This window comes from Phocoena sinus, chromosome 2, assembly GCF_008692025.1.
Source record: "Phocoena sinus isolate mPhoSin1 chromosome 2, mPhoSin1.pri, whole genome shotgun sequence".
Classification (NCBI taxonomy): domain Eukaryota; kingdom Metazoa; phylum Chordata; class Mammalia; order Artiodactyla; family Phocoenidae; genus Phocoena; species Phocoena sinus.
Window position 1 is genome coordinate 52,048,683 of NC_045764.1, and position 15,406 is coordinate 52,064,088.

Sequence of the window (15,406 nt, forward strand, 5' to 3'; positions counted from 1 at the left end):
GTTGTGGCCTCTCCTGTTGCAGAGCACAGGCTCTGGACACGCAGGCTCAGTGGCCATGGTTCACAGGCCCAGCCGCTCCGCGGTATGTGGGATCTTCCCGAACTGGGGCACGAACCTGTGTCCCCTGCATCGGCAGGCAGACTCTCAACCACTGCGCCACCAGGGAAGCCCAGAACTCTTATTTTGAGCCCTCATTTGCCTGGAGCACATGAGTAAGAAAACTCAGAAAGGGCTGTGGTGGCACATGTGAGACTCGGTTTTCCTGAAAGCATCTTCCATTGGTCTTCGCCGTGATCCCAAGTGGAAATCATTTGCCTTTAGACCTTGGAAGAGCCTGCTCTGTTGTCCTCTGATGTGGTCTGATTCTCATCGCTTTGTGGGTGACTTGTTTTTTCCTCTCTAGAAGCCTTTAGAATCTTCCCTGTATGTCTGGTCTTCTGAAATTTCATAACAAAAGACCTGGGTGAGGGTCTTTATCCTTCATGCTGCTTGGTACAGGGTAGGTCAACAATTTATCCCTTTCAGGCCTGGAAAAGTCCTTGTATTTTCATTGATAGTATTATCTTCCTCTGCTTTTTCTCTTTATTGTTTTGGTTTGTTTGCTTTTCTGGAACTCCTGTTGCTTATCTTTTCCCTCAGGTTTTCCAGCCCTTCTTAACTTCCAGAAGCTCTTTCCTATTCTTGATTGTTTCTTTTCATAGCATTCTGTTCCTGTCACATATATGCAGTGTCTTCTCAGTTAATTTCTTAATTTATTTCTTAATGCAAATTCATTGATTAAAATAAACATTTTTATAATGAATTCCAGATAAACCAATAATTATAGGATTCAAAGCATTATTAGGGAAAATTGCAATCAACTAGAAGGCTGTTACCAGAGCTCTGGAAAGAAGGCCCAGGGTAGCCCAGGACGGTGGGGCAGGAAAGGAAGAAGAGGTTGGAGTGGGACTCTTTTCTGAGGACTTATGTAACAAACTACTGCATAACTCACTTGCTTAAAACCACAGCAGTTTATAGTTTCCCGGGATTCTGTGAGTCAGGAATCAGCAGGGCTCAGCGGGTGGTTCTTCTTGCCTCACTCCCATGTCTGATAATTCGGTGCTCCTCACCGTGACTGCTCTTCCCACATGCTCATCCAGACGTCCACCCCCAGCCTGTATACAGCTTAGCAGTTGAATTCCCAGAGCTCAGAAGCAGAAACTCTGAGGCCTTACTAAGGCTTATGCCTGAACTGTCTCTTCATCGCTTCTTCCGCCCTCTGTTGGTCAAAACAAGTCAGAAAGTAAGTCCGGATTCCATGCAGGATGGGAAATATTAGATTCCGGCTCCCAAAGGAAGGAATGCCAAAAGTTTGTGGTCATCTTTGACACAGCACACCACAGAAATCGATAATGCATTAGATGTGAGGAGTAAAAGAAAAAGGATCAAGGATGTACACACACTCAGATTTAACTGATATTAATATTAAGCCATTTTCACTTCAACAATTATTTTAAGAAGTAAAACATGACAAGAATAGTTAGAGCCCCCTTTGGAACTCTCCCTGGTAACTGCTCTTCATAAACCCCCAAAGGTAGCCATTATTCAAAGTTAGTATGGACGTTTTGCCATGTTTTATACCATTGTTAATTATGTCAGTGCCTATAAATACGTAGTATTGTTTCTGTCCCACCAGGCAGTCCCCTCTGGTCAACAGAAATTCTATAACATCACCTGCCTGGGTTAAGGAAGAAGCTTCATTGAGGGAGAGGAAATCACAAAGCCTGGGTCTGCAGGATGGGTTGCCTGTGGTCCCCAGTCTCTCATCCTCTCACAGGGAGGCTTGCCAGGGCATCTGCTGCATGGGAGTGGGTTCCAGTCCAGCAGAGCATCCAGCATGGATCTCCACTCCCAGAGGCTAGCCTCTTCATGATGTGGCAGGGTGGGTGCTGGCTGCCTATAGGGGAATCACTTGGGGCTGTGGGATGTTATAGAACCTCCAGGCACTAGACCCATGGAAACTGAGCTTGGATGCCATCCCTTCATCCATCCAAGGGAGAGGTGGGCATCCCTCAGCTGGCTCATTGTCCAGGTTTGAGGAGTGGCAACCACAGTCACGTTTGGGCAGTCCTGCTCTTTTCAGAACAGTCTCCATATTTAAGATTTTAAAATAAATATTTTCATACTGTGCCAATCTTTTTGTAATTTAATTTTTTAATCAACACTAAGTTTGTACTGTATAAGAGCTTTATTTTCCAAGAAGCTGGATAAAACCTTTTACCTATAAAACCGTCTAGGCCTGGTGCTTTTTTATGGGTAGACTTTTACATTATTGATTCCATTTCATTAAAGACTGTAGGTTTATTTAAATTTTCCATTTCTTCTTGAGTTAATTTTGTGAATACATTTTTCTAGATAGTCACCCATTCAATCTAGATTTTCAAATGTATTAGCATAAAGTTCCTAGTGGCTTCAGGATTTAAAATATGTTTTTAGATGACATCATTTAGTTTTCATAGATACATCATATACTCGATATAAAATTCAAAAGTACAAAAGGGAATACAGTGAAAAGTATTCCCTCCCACTCTGGTCCCTAGTTTTCCAGTTTTCCTTTCTTCCAAAGAATCAGAGAAAATAGTCTCCTCTCTCTTTTTTTCCCTCAGAAATCAATTTCTCAGGCCTAGATTCAAAATGGCTTTTTTCTTTTCATAAATCTTTAGCCTAGGCAGAATTTTGAAATTGTTATGTTTTTATCTCAGTTTTTTTTCCATCTTTTATATTATGGAAAATTTTGAACGCATCATAAAAGTGAGAGAATACTGTAATGGACCTCTCTGTATCCATTGCCCCAACTTTAGCAATTATCACACATAGCCAATCTTGATCTTTTCATATTCCCTTCCATTTCTCTCTAGATTATTTAGAACCCAATTCCAAATGTCATATGTTAAGAAGTGTTTAAAAAAGTCCAACTCAGTACATTTTATATACATTTTTTAAAGTAAAAAATATGGGCTTAATAACATCAGATATCTAGTCAGCATTCTAATGCCCTTGATTGTCTCATAATTTATTTTTATCAATGGTTGACTTGAATCAGGTTTGTTACTGAGTCTCTTAATTTCTACCTTTCTCCCTCACTTCCTTTTTCCTTGCAATTTAATTGTTGATAAAACCACATTGCTTATCCTTTTTAGTTTCCCACAGTCTGGATTTTGGTGATTGCATCCAGTGTGGTGCTCCTCTGTGCTTCCATAGATCCAGAGGCTTGATTACATTCAGTAAGACTTGGCAAGAACACTAAATAACTAGTGTTGTGTATTTCCTATTGTTTCATCACAGGAGTCAAATGATGTCTAATTGTCTGTCTTTGCTGTTCAAATTTTTCAGTATTTTTGGTGTTGTCAGCATGATACTTCATCATAAAGGTTGTAATGGTTTTTCAGCTTTTCACCTAATGATTTTATCAGTCATCAATCATTGCTTTATATCAGTTATTTCTTTGGGGTTGTGAAGTGGTGATATTTTAAGTTTACCATTCTTTCTTCATCTAGCTGAAATCTATCTCTAAAGAAGGACTTCCTCCCATCAACTCTGTGGTACCTTGAGATACGGTTTGTATGTGAAAGTCAGGATGAATGAATCTTTCCCTTATTTTAATTATTTCATTTTCTGAAAATGGATCAATTCCCTAGCATCTTTCAAAGGTGACCGATAAAGTGTGTCCTTTTAATATTATTACTCATTCATGGATTTTTACTTTTTTATTTCTGATGCTAAAATTATTCATCTTTTGCCAGCTGAAGCCCCTTTGGGTTGGTTTCTCTATCTTTTGACATGACCCCAGGAGTCTTTGATAACATCCTTGCTTTCTGATGTGACAAGATATTCCAGGCTCCTGTGGTCCAGTTCCTGTCCCAGACCTGCCATCTCTCATGATTTAATTCTCTAGTGTATATTTTTGTCTCCTTTCTCATTCCAGATATTGTCCGTACTTTTGCTACCCCCCACCCCCGTTTCTTATTTTTTTGATCAATCTGTCAATAAGATTGTTTCATGAGTCCTTTGAAAGAAGCAGCTTTGGGTTTTGTTGTTGCTTTTTTTAGTGTCTTTGCTTTCTATTTATTTTTTTCCAACGAAAGATCTCACATTTATTACTGAGCCAACCCACTAGCGCAGAAACATTGAAACAAAGAGGAAAATTATTTTCCCAATAAAACACATCCAGCTGTCCAAATAGTAGTGGTTTTCAGAGTGATATGGTTAAGATGCACATGACCTTGATACAGCAAAAATACGCGTGCCATTTCATGTGTGATTCCTTATAGACCTAGATTGGGTCTTCTCCAATGTCTTCTCTTGGAGTTGTACCTGATTTTATTACATTTTCATCTGAATCCACTGGAGAATAAGACGATTCTGCTTCTGTTTCTTGGCCAGGAATCGCTTGATCCTGAAAGTCTTGGGAGAGGACAGGGTGAGGAACAGAGTTAACCACACACACCAAGATGGCAGACAAAAACTCTGGTTTCTATTTAATTAATTTTTTTTTTTTTTTTTGGCTGTGCCATGTCTTAGTTGCAGGATGTGGGATCTTCCTTGCCACCTGGGGGATCTTTGTTGTGGCATACGGGCTCCTAGTTGAGGCATGCGGGATCTAGTTCCCTGACCAGGGATGGAACCCGGGCCCCATACATTGGGAACGCGGAGTCTTTTTTTTTTTTTTAAGTTTAACATTGGAGTGGTTTATTATATTAGAAAGCTTCTGTAAGTCTCAGAACGTTAATTCTTTTTTTTTTTTAGCATCTTTATTGGAGTATAATTGCTTTACAGTGTTGTGTTAGTTTCTGCTGTATAACAAATTGAATCAACTATATGTATACATATATCTCCATACCCCCTCCCTCTTGTGTCTCCCTCCCACCCTCCCTATTCCACCCCTCTAGGTGGTCACAAAGCACGGAGCTGATCTCCCTGTGCTATGTGGCTGCTTCCCACTAGTTATATATTATACATTTGGTAGTGTATATATGTCAATGCCACTCTCTCACTTTGTCCCAGCTTACCCTTCCCCCTCCGCATGTCCTCAAGTCCATTCTCTACATCTTCATCTTTATTCCTGTCCTGACCCTAGGTTCTTCAGAACCTTTTTTTTTTTTTTTAGATTCCATATATATGCGTTACCATACGGTATTTGTCTCTCTCTTTCTGACTTCACTCTGTATGACAGACTCTAGGTCTATCCACCTCATTACAAATAGCTCAATGTTGTTTCTTTTTATGGCTGAGTAATATTCCATTGTATATATATGCCACATCTTCTTTATCCATGCATCTGTCAATGGACCCTTAGGTTGCTTCCATATCCTGGCTATTGTAAATAGTGCTGCAGTGAACATTATGGTACATGACTCTTTTTGAATTATGGTTTTCTCAAGGTATATGCCCAGGAGTGGGATTTCAGGGTCATATGGTAGTTCTATTTTTAGTTTTTTAAGGAACCTCCATACTGTTCTCCGTAGTGGCTATATCAATTTACATTCCCACCAACAGTGCAAGAGGGTTCCCTTTTCTCCACACCCTCTCCAGGGAGCGCAGAGTCTTAACCACTGGACCACCAGGGAAGCCCCTCTATTTAATTAATTTTTGCTTTTATCTTTATTTTCTTCTTTTTCCTAAATTCACTCCTCCCCTCTTCAACTTCTTGAGTAGTATGCTCTAACTTCTGAGAACCCATCTTTTTTTCAACTTGAGAATGTTTCTTATTTATTTGAGTACATGGTTCTGGAATTCTTATTAGACACGTTTTGAAAAACATCAAGGATCATCTTCCATGTCTCTTTAATTTTTTTGTCTGTACTTTAACTTCTTTGTGTCTTGCTGCTGCACCTTCTGCTTGGTTTTCCACGTTGCTGATTTGTCCTCTAGCTCTCTCCATTATGCTCTGCCACCCACTTACTGTGTTTTACAGATCAACTCTTTTGTTTTAATCTCCTAGCTTTTCAGTCAATTCTTGTGTATGGATGCTGCGTCCTCTTGTATCTCTCCAAGACGTCAGTCATATTTATTCTGGGGTCTTGTTCTTGCTTTACTAACACTGGTACTAGATGGAGATGGGACCCCGAGATTCTGGAAAGCCAGAACCCGATATCCTGCTTAGGGGAGCTCAGGCACTGATTCAGTCTTTTCCTCCCAGATGAGGGTAGTGGTTGCTGATAGCAAGTTAATCATCAACCAAAGAGTCCAGAGTTTGTCCACACTCCCTTATCTCGGTGACTGGGTTATTTGTGTAGGTTTTCCCACTGAGCAGTAATGTAAGGGTGCAGCAAGAGATACAGGCTCTCAGATCTGGCAAGACCCTACCTTGCCTAAGCATTGTCACTGTCAACTGCTCACTTCCCCTTGGGGACTCTGAGGCCCAAGGGGGAACTGCGGTGGGATATGCCTCATCCTCTCCTGCCCTGGGGGGTCAACATGCTCCCAGTGGCACTGGGTCCTTGGCTAAATAAGCAGAGAACTCAATTTAGCTTTACTTTCTGTGTGTAGGGATGAGGGTGGGGCGGGGTCTCTTCCTGCCCTGCTTGCAGGCTCTGTTATCGGAATTGGGTGCTTCTCCTTTATGGCATTCATCTTCCTCAAATGTTTGTGGGTACATGGTTGGATGTTGATCTTTGTGTTTGGGATTCCCCATAGCTGTCTGTGAACGCAGTTTTGGTCAACGCAGCCTGCAGATAGGGGGGCAGGGAGACTGCAGTGGACTGTCCTGGGGGTGCACCCAGAGTATGTCTTCTGGGTGGGGGGCTCCACGAGCTGCCTGAGTGTCACCCACCACCTAAAGTTCCACACTTCCTTTCTAGTGCACAGGGGGCAGAAACCTCTTCCCTCCACTGCCTGGCGCAGGCTGGAGACAGGCTTACTGTGAGTTTTCCCTCCGAGCAGTCCCCCTGCTGGTGGCTCTAGGGGTCTTGCTTCCCATATGCTCTCCAGGCAGCCTTGGAGCACTCCTGAACCTTGCCTACCTCATGCACGATGGTTTCTGGACCTATTAGGCCTCCTTCTTGTTTTCTGTGTTCACATGGCTTGTTGAGTTTGGTGTGTATATATATATATATATATACACACACACATATATATATGTGTATACACACACACACACACACACACATATATATATATATATATATATATATATATATATATATATATATAACTTTTAAGGACTTGGGGCAGGAGGTTGTGGCTACAGCCAGGGCTCAGTCTCCTGTCTGGATCCTATCTCAGCCTGCTGTCTGGATCCTATCTCCCAGCATCTCCTTGGCATCTCTGAGGTGTGCAATTTGCAGGAGAAACTGAGTGATGGTGTCAAGGATGTGGACTTTGCAGTCGGAAGGAGCTGGGTTCAAATCCTGGTCCCTCTGCACCCCAGTCCTCATCTGTAACACAGAAATGGTTAGAATCTGTTTGCAGAATGCTTAGCACCATGCGAAGTGTGCATGCTTGGTAGTTACTCAGTAAATTATGTAGCCTCACCTGGACTCTAGTTCTGTTAACTGAAACTGATAATAATATTACACTGATAAAAATGAAGAGGTCCTTAAAAATGGGAGGGCTTTGATTTTATTGGGCTTGAAGCCATAGAAAGCATGGAATTTACAACGTGTCCAGTCCTCATTTTCGAATGTGTCTATCACTGAAATGTGATGACCCCTAATCTAATCATCAAAATTGTTTTAATTAAAACTGTCTAAATTTTAATTGAAAATGTTTTCATTAAAGTCAAAATCTTTCCTTGCCTTACCTTCAGAATGCTTTTTTGGACCAGATTAACAAAATCTGTTTGTTTCCTACTAAAGCTTGAAGTTCTAATATTCATGAGTATCTTTTAAATGTTCAGCTGAAAACTGTCCATAAGGAGTGCCTTGAACTCATCGAGAAATAGTGACGGCTGAGTCAGGTTTCGGTGGGCAAAGGGCCGCAGTAGCAGAACCCAGGCTTTCTTGGGATGTTTGCGGTTTCTGAGGAATCATGGAGCTTCTTGCTTTAATGATCAGAATATCACTCATAAAAACAAAGGACCATATTGTTGTCTGGCCAGGGTTTGTATTAACTGAAGAAGTTTGTACTATGTGAGTGGGCATTTCCATAGAGGAAAATAGCTGTGAATGTGGCAATCACAGAGCAGTCTGGTCCAACTCAGCCACAGGCTACAAACCCAGCCGCAGAGGAGTGTGGCACCCAGGAATGTAAACTCTTGCTCAGACTGAAGATCTTCTCTGCGTTTTTGTCTCAGGGCAAAGGGGTGAGGCTGCAGGCGTTCGCTTCTGTTAAGCATTATCCTTTATGCAGATACATTTGTGGTGTTTGCTTTTAACTTTTCAGCGGCCACGTTGTAATCACCCAAGGGCTTCCCTTCAAATCTACGAGTTAAATACATCAACTCATAACTCTGCGAGCTGCAGAGGACCCCTGATCCTGGCTTGTTGCTTTTTTTGGTTTGCCTGCTTTGGGATTTAGAAGGCAGATGGCAGTCCCTGTTTTGAGGCAAATCAGCTGGAGTCAATTTTTGTTGTTTGAACTCGAGTGTGTGTATCTCTGCCTGAAGACATGCCCAGGAAAAGGCAGAGCAAATGACTTCATGTATTTTTCCTTGCCAAGATCTTAAAACTTTAGTTGTTTGAATATAGTCACACAGCTCAAAAACCATTCTTTGATTTTTACATCCTTACAGAATGTCTTTATGTGTATACAAGCAAAACAAATATAGATTCTTATTTTCCCTCTTTTATACAATGTATAGCTGATCACACACACCGTTCTGTACCTTGCCTGTTTCTTTCACACATTCGTGCTATCATCATCATCATAATCATTCTTTTGACAAATGCACAGAATTCTATTGTGTTGTACCTCATTTTATGTAAGCAGTCTCCTTTACTGGACATTTGGGCTATTCTTAATATTTTGTTATAACAAAAAATGCTGTGATGTCTTTTCACATGTATACAAGCATATCTATGCAATAAATTCTCAAAGTGATGGGTCAAAGGACATATGCTTCTAAAAATCTGCCAGATAGTGCCAAATCACCCTCCATGGGAGTTTTTCCTGTTTACCTCCATCCTCCACAATGTATGTGCTTGCCTGTTTCCCTATAGGCCTGACAACAGTGTTTGTTATCAAATTTTTGGTTTTTCCTAATCTGATGTGTGAAAAATGGTGTCTCAGTATAGTTTTAATATGCATTTCTCTTATGATAAGTGAGGCTTAGCATGTTTTAGTGTGTGTAGGAGCTGGTTATATTTACTTTTTTTGAACTCTCTCTTCATATCTTTTGCTTATCAACCTCTAGGACTTCATTGATCCTTCCTTATCTTTCCTAGGAGCTCTTCGCATTGACATTGTATCTAGTGGGTAACTAGATGCCCTATCCAGATCAATTTACAAGCCCAGAAGAACTGAAATGAGAACTTTGAATGTCCAAGGGGCTATAAGTAGAAATGTTTTGCTTTTTTCTTAATTATTGAATTAATATAAATTAAATGTACACTGTCTAGGAGAAATCATGATAAATATACAGGCTCGTATGAAGGAAACTTTAAGAATATTTAAGTAAATCTGATAAGGGGTAAATATCCAAAATATATAAAGAACTCATACAACTCACTATAAAAAAAAAAAAACCTGATTAAAAAATGGGCAGAGGACCTGAATAGGCATTTTTCCAAAGAAAACATACAGATAGCTAACAGGCACATGAAAAGATGCTCAACATCACTAATCATCAGGGAAATGCAAATCAAAACCACGATGAGATACTACCTTATACCTCTCAGAATGGCTATCATCAAAATGTCTGCAAATAACAAATATTGGCAAGGATGTGGAGGAAAGGGAACACTTGTGCACTGTTGGTGAGAATGTAAATTGGTGCAAACACTATGGAAAACAGTATACAGGTTCCTCAAAAAATTAAAAATAGAACTACTATATGATCCAGCCATTCCACTCCTGGGTTCATATCCAAAGAAAATGAAAACATTAATTCAAAAAGATATATGCACCCCAATGTTCACAGTAGCATTATTTACAATAGCCAAGATATGAAAGCAGCTTAAGTGTCCATCAATAGATGAATGGATAAAGAAGATGTGGTATATATGTACAATGGAATATTACTCACCCATAAAAAAGAACGAAATTTTGCAATTTACAACAACATGGATGGACCTGGAGGGTATTATGCTAAGTGAAATAAGTCAGAGAAAGACAAATACTGTATGTTTTCACTTATATGTAGAATCTAAAAAAATAAAACAAACAAGTGAATATAAGAAGATAGAAACAGACTCATAGCTACAGAGAACAAGCTAGTGGTTACCAGAGGGGAGGGTGTGGGGGGAGACAAGATCAAGGAAGGGGAGGAAGAAGTATGAACTACTAGGTATAAAATAAATAAGATACAAGAGTGTAATGTACAGCACAGGGAATATAACCAATATTTTATAATAACTTTAAATGGGGTATAATCTATAAAAATATCGAATCGCTATTATTGTACACCTGAAACTAATATAATATTGTAAGTCAACTGTACTTCAATTTTAAAAATGACAAATAGTCCTCTTGTATAGGAAGACAACATTGTAAATATGTCAATTCTCTACATGTTGATTTTATAATTCAGTGCACTTGCAGTTAAAATACAAACAGGATTTCTTTTTAGAACATGAACAAAGAATAATAAATTCTACCTAGAAAAATAAGCATATAAGAATAGCCAAGAAGATTCAAATGAGGAGAAGGTCAGTTGAGAGGAGGGCAGAGTAGTTCCATCATATGTTAGAATTATTACAATGCCATAGTAATGAAATGTGTTGGAGGGTAGAAAGGGAAAGGACAGGGAAAGCAATGGGACAGAGTAGCAACTCAAAAATAAGCCAAAATGGGACTTCCCTGGCGGTCCAGTTGTTAAGACTTCACCTTCCAATGCAGGTTTGATCCCCGGTTGGGGAGCTAAGATCCCACATGCCTCGAGGCCAAAAAAAAAAATAGGTCCAAATGCACATTGCTTTTGCTTTACTATTTAGGATTTCAAATTAGTCCAGAAAAGAAAGTCTACTTGGCAATAGGACAAAAATAACATATTGCTTTCTCACTTCCACACCAAAATCAATTTCAGATGAATCAAATATTTAAACATAAAAATGAGCACCATTAAAAGTCTATGAAAATGATAAATTAAAATAATTTTGGACGGAGAGGGACTTTTTCCTAAGCACAGAACAAAACCCAGATATCATAAAGGAGAAGATTAATACAATGATTACATAACAGTTAGAACTATTCTGTAGAAAAGCCTCTCAAGTGACAACCAACAAATAGGTAAAAACCATCTTCAACATATACCACAAAGAGCACTGGCAAATCAATGATAGAAAGAATATTCCAATTTTCAAATGAACCAAAAAATAGAGAGTTTAGTTCATTGAAAAAGATAGATGATGGGTAAATATGAAAATATGCTGAATGTCATTCATATGGAAAGAAATGGAAACCAGAACCAATTATGAGATATGTTATTTTGCTTATCAGATTGGAGACAATCAGGAAGTTTGATATTATTTAAGGCAGCAAAGATATAACTTATGCTGTTTTTCATATTTTATTTTAAACTAATATTGAGTTGATAATTAAGTAAGGATATAATTGATGTAACTTTTGGAAAAGCAAATTGGCAATCTTTATAAAAATCAAGGCTGACTATATCCTCTGCTCCTTCCACTGCTAGGAATTTAACCTGGAGATACAGTTCAGGTGAGAAATGCACATGTAGGGATGTTCAGCACAGCAGTGAAGGGGGATTACACAGAACTAGACATGCCCTAAATGTCCATCAATGAGGACAAAAGGCTACCATGAAAACAGGTATGATGGATCTCCATGTGCCGACACAGAACTTTTAAGTGAGGGAAGCAAGTTGTAGAACATAATCATAGTATATTCCATTTGTTAAAAAGGAAGAAGAGTAGAAATGAATATATATGTGAGATTCAGGGAAATCACTCATAACCTCTGTATTCCAAGGAAACTCCAGCCTGGAATCTTAAAACAAAATCAAAAAGAAGTTTAAATCTTTACTGAAGTTTCTCAACAGGACATCCACAGGGAATTCCATTTAAAGCATACAGCTAAGCCTCTGAACTCCTTTGCCCAGATCTTTCCCAGAAGTTCACAGAATGCAGTCTCTATCCTCAATCTCTAATCTTGTATTCTCAAGAGACCTCCAGGTATTTCCCCCAAAGCCAACCTGTCTTGTCTTGGTGAGTGTATGTCTGTCTGTCTGCCCTGCTTCTGCTCTTTCCAGTGCAGACACCTCAGCAGCCTGCGCTGCCCGCCCTGCACCAGAAAAGTGCACTCTGCCTAGGAGAATGAGGAGATAGAGGCAGGACACCTCCTTGCAGGTTTTCTCCTCACCATCAGTACTTAAGGATGCATGGAGATTATGGACGGGCATGGGGAGAATCCTTGGCAGTTACCCATAAGTACAGGGCGTGGGCCTCTCCCACTTTCAGGAACCACAAGTGCTGCACTTGTTCTTCTACACTGTGCCAGAGCTGCCACTTTGGGGCATAACTCAGGCTCCTCATTTGCCCTCAGCTGAGCCTCTGCCTTCCCAGCTCTAGGATGGGGTGAGCAGACCCAGCACACAGGGTCACTGGGGGCTGGGATGTTGTGTGTCCCACCCAGGGGGGAGGTAATGGGAGCTGCCCTGAGAACCACAAAACAGTAGGAGATGATGCCCCAGTATATAGAACTTTCTCTTTCCTTCTTACCTTTGCATAGGACTCTGATTACAGAAGTCCCATAGTTTCTGTAGCCAGTTCTCTATAGATGGACATCTAGATTGTTTCCCCTGCAATAATGATGCAATAAATAATCTTGTGTAGACATCATTTTGCATTTTTGCTGTTGTATCTTTGGCATAAATGTCTAAAATACAGAGTGTTGGGCTGAGGGAAAATGCAGATGTAATTTTGCTAGGTATTGGTAATTCCCCTCCATGGAGGCTGTGCAATTTTGTATTCCCTCCAGCAATGTAAGAGCATGCTTCTTTCATCATATTAACCCTTTGTCTGTAATATAGGGTTTTCTTTTCTAATTGGTCATTCTAATTTTCCTTTCTCATTTGTCCTTTTATCTAGTTTGTGTGTTTTAGGACACATAGAGTTTTGTGGAGATTTTTCTTTATGTGTTTAAATTGTGTTTGTCCATAAAACAAGCCTCAATAAATTTAAAAGGATTGAAATAAAACAAAATATGTTCTCTGACCACAGTGGTATAAAATTAGAAATCAATAACAGAAGGAAATTTGGGAAATTCACAACATGCTCCTAAATAACCAGTGAGTTAAAGAGGAAATCACAAGGGAAATTAGAGCACACATTGATATGAATGAAAACAAAACACAACATGCTAAAACTTAGAGGATGCAGGTAAAGCAGTGCTTAGAAGGAAATTTATAGCTATACCCACTTTTATTAAAAAAGAAGATCTCAAATCAATATCCTAACCTTCCATTTTAAGAAACTAGAAAAGAAGGAACAGATTAAACCCACAGCAAGCAGAGGGAAGAACAAAGATTAGAGAAGAAATAAATGAAATAGAGACTAGAAAAACAATAGAGAAAAATCAGAGAAACCTACCAAAAGTTGGTTCTTTGAAAAAAATATTTACAAATTTTCACTTAGAATGACCAAGAAAAATAAGCGACAAGGCTCAGATTACTAAGATCAGGAATGAAAAGGGGACATCACTGTCAACTGTTCATAAATAAAAAATAATTATAAGAGAATACTATGGACAGTTGTACACCAACAAATTCAGTACCTTAAATGAGGTGGATAAATCCTTAGAAAGACACAAACTACCTAAACTGACTCAAGAAAGGATAGGAAATCTGTACAGACTTATAACAAGTAGAGAGATTGAATTAATAATTTTAAAAATGCCCCACAAAGAAAAGCCAGGCCCAAATGACTTCACTGGTGAATTTTATCAAGCATTTAAAGAAGAATTGATGAAAAGGAAAATCCAGAAGGGCCTGAAGGTGTCCTTCTCTTTTACCAGGAGAATTCTGTGCCCTGTGGCCATCCTGAATGATATTGCAGATGGGCAAGATTAGAGTGAACCCCTCACTGACACACAGAGAGCTCTGGAAGCCCAGTGAGTTGAATCCAAGAAGTTGTTAATGAGCACCTACTATGTGCATGGCACAGTGCTAGGGACACACGATGCTGACTGAGTATCTGCAGGCCCAGCTTGCCGGCACCACCAAGCAGAAAGGAGGCAGACAGATCCTCACAACAAGGGTGATCCCAGTCAGGCCAGCTGCAGACAGAGGGAGGAGAAAGAAGCCCATGGGAAGGGCCCCAGGGCTCCCTGGAGGGTAGCATCCATACTGGGCCTGGAAGCAGGGAAGGGGTGGGGCTCCTTCCAGGAGGGAGAGACACAGAGTGAAGGCTGAGGGAGCCTGAGGTCCACAGAGAAAGTGGGGGTGCAGTGTCAGTGCCTCACAGTTGCCTGGAGTTGGGGGGAAGGGGACAGGCATCATGGAAATAACCCCCATTTGTGTGTCGGTGCTTTTATTTTGGGGAGCGTGCATTTTTCAGTACTGTTATATGTGTCATTTTTTGTTTGGGGATTTTGTTTTCGTTTTTGTTTTTCACAAGAAGATGACAAGATTCAGACATCTCAAATACTTGCCAAGACCATGCAGCTGTTGAGCAATAGACTGGGACTTGAACCCAAGTCTTCTCATTTTAGTACAGTTCTATTTCTGTTGCCACGTGTGTTAACATGGTTCACAGTTCTCAGTAAGAGACACTACTGGAAAAATCTTGGTGCCTCATCCTAAATTTCCCTCTGAATTGAGATATTTTCTTCTTTCCTTGTGTCCATCTTTGCCCAGAGGAATTTGGATTTAGTTAGAAATTTCACGTTGTTAATCTGAAAGGTGTATTTTAAAAAACTATTTTTCCATTATAGCAGTAACAGAGAAATAACTGGAAAATAGAGGAAATGGGGAAAAGATAACCTCAAATTCCATCACATGAGAAAAGCCAAAGTTAGCATCTGGGGTCTTTCCTTCCGGTCAGTTTCCTGTGTTGTGGGGTCCCTCCATGTGCTCGATGTGATAAGCATTTTAATGCATTTCATAATTGACAAAACCACCATTCTTTGCTATACTAAACCATGCAGAAATCAGCATCTTTATGCATGTTTCCTTTTGTTTTCCTGCATAGTGCTTTTTTAAAATAAATTTATTCATTTTATTTATTTATTTTTAGCTGTGTTGGGTCTTCATTGCTGCGCATGAGCTTTTGCTAGTTGCGGCGAGCAGGGGCTTCCCTTGTTGCGGAGCACA

At 39.9% G+C, this 15,406-nt stretch overlaps 1 protein-coding gene and 1 pseudogene across 4 annotated transcripts in view; one reads left to right on the top strand and one right to left on the bottom strand.

Annotated features, from left to right (window-relative positions):
- Positions 1 to 15,406, top strand: part of LRRK1 (leucine rich repeat kinase 1) — a 127,551-nt gene that overhangs the window by 14,094 nt on the left and 98,051 nt on the right. The window lies entirely within an intron of this gene.
- LOC116749814 lies at positions 4,305 to 7,006 on the bottom strand (annotated as a pseudogene).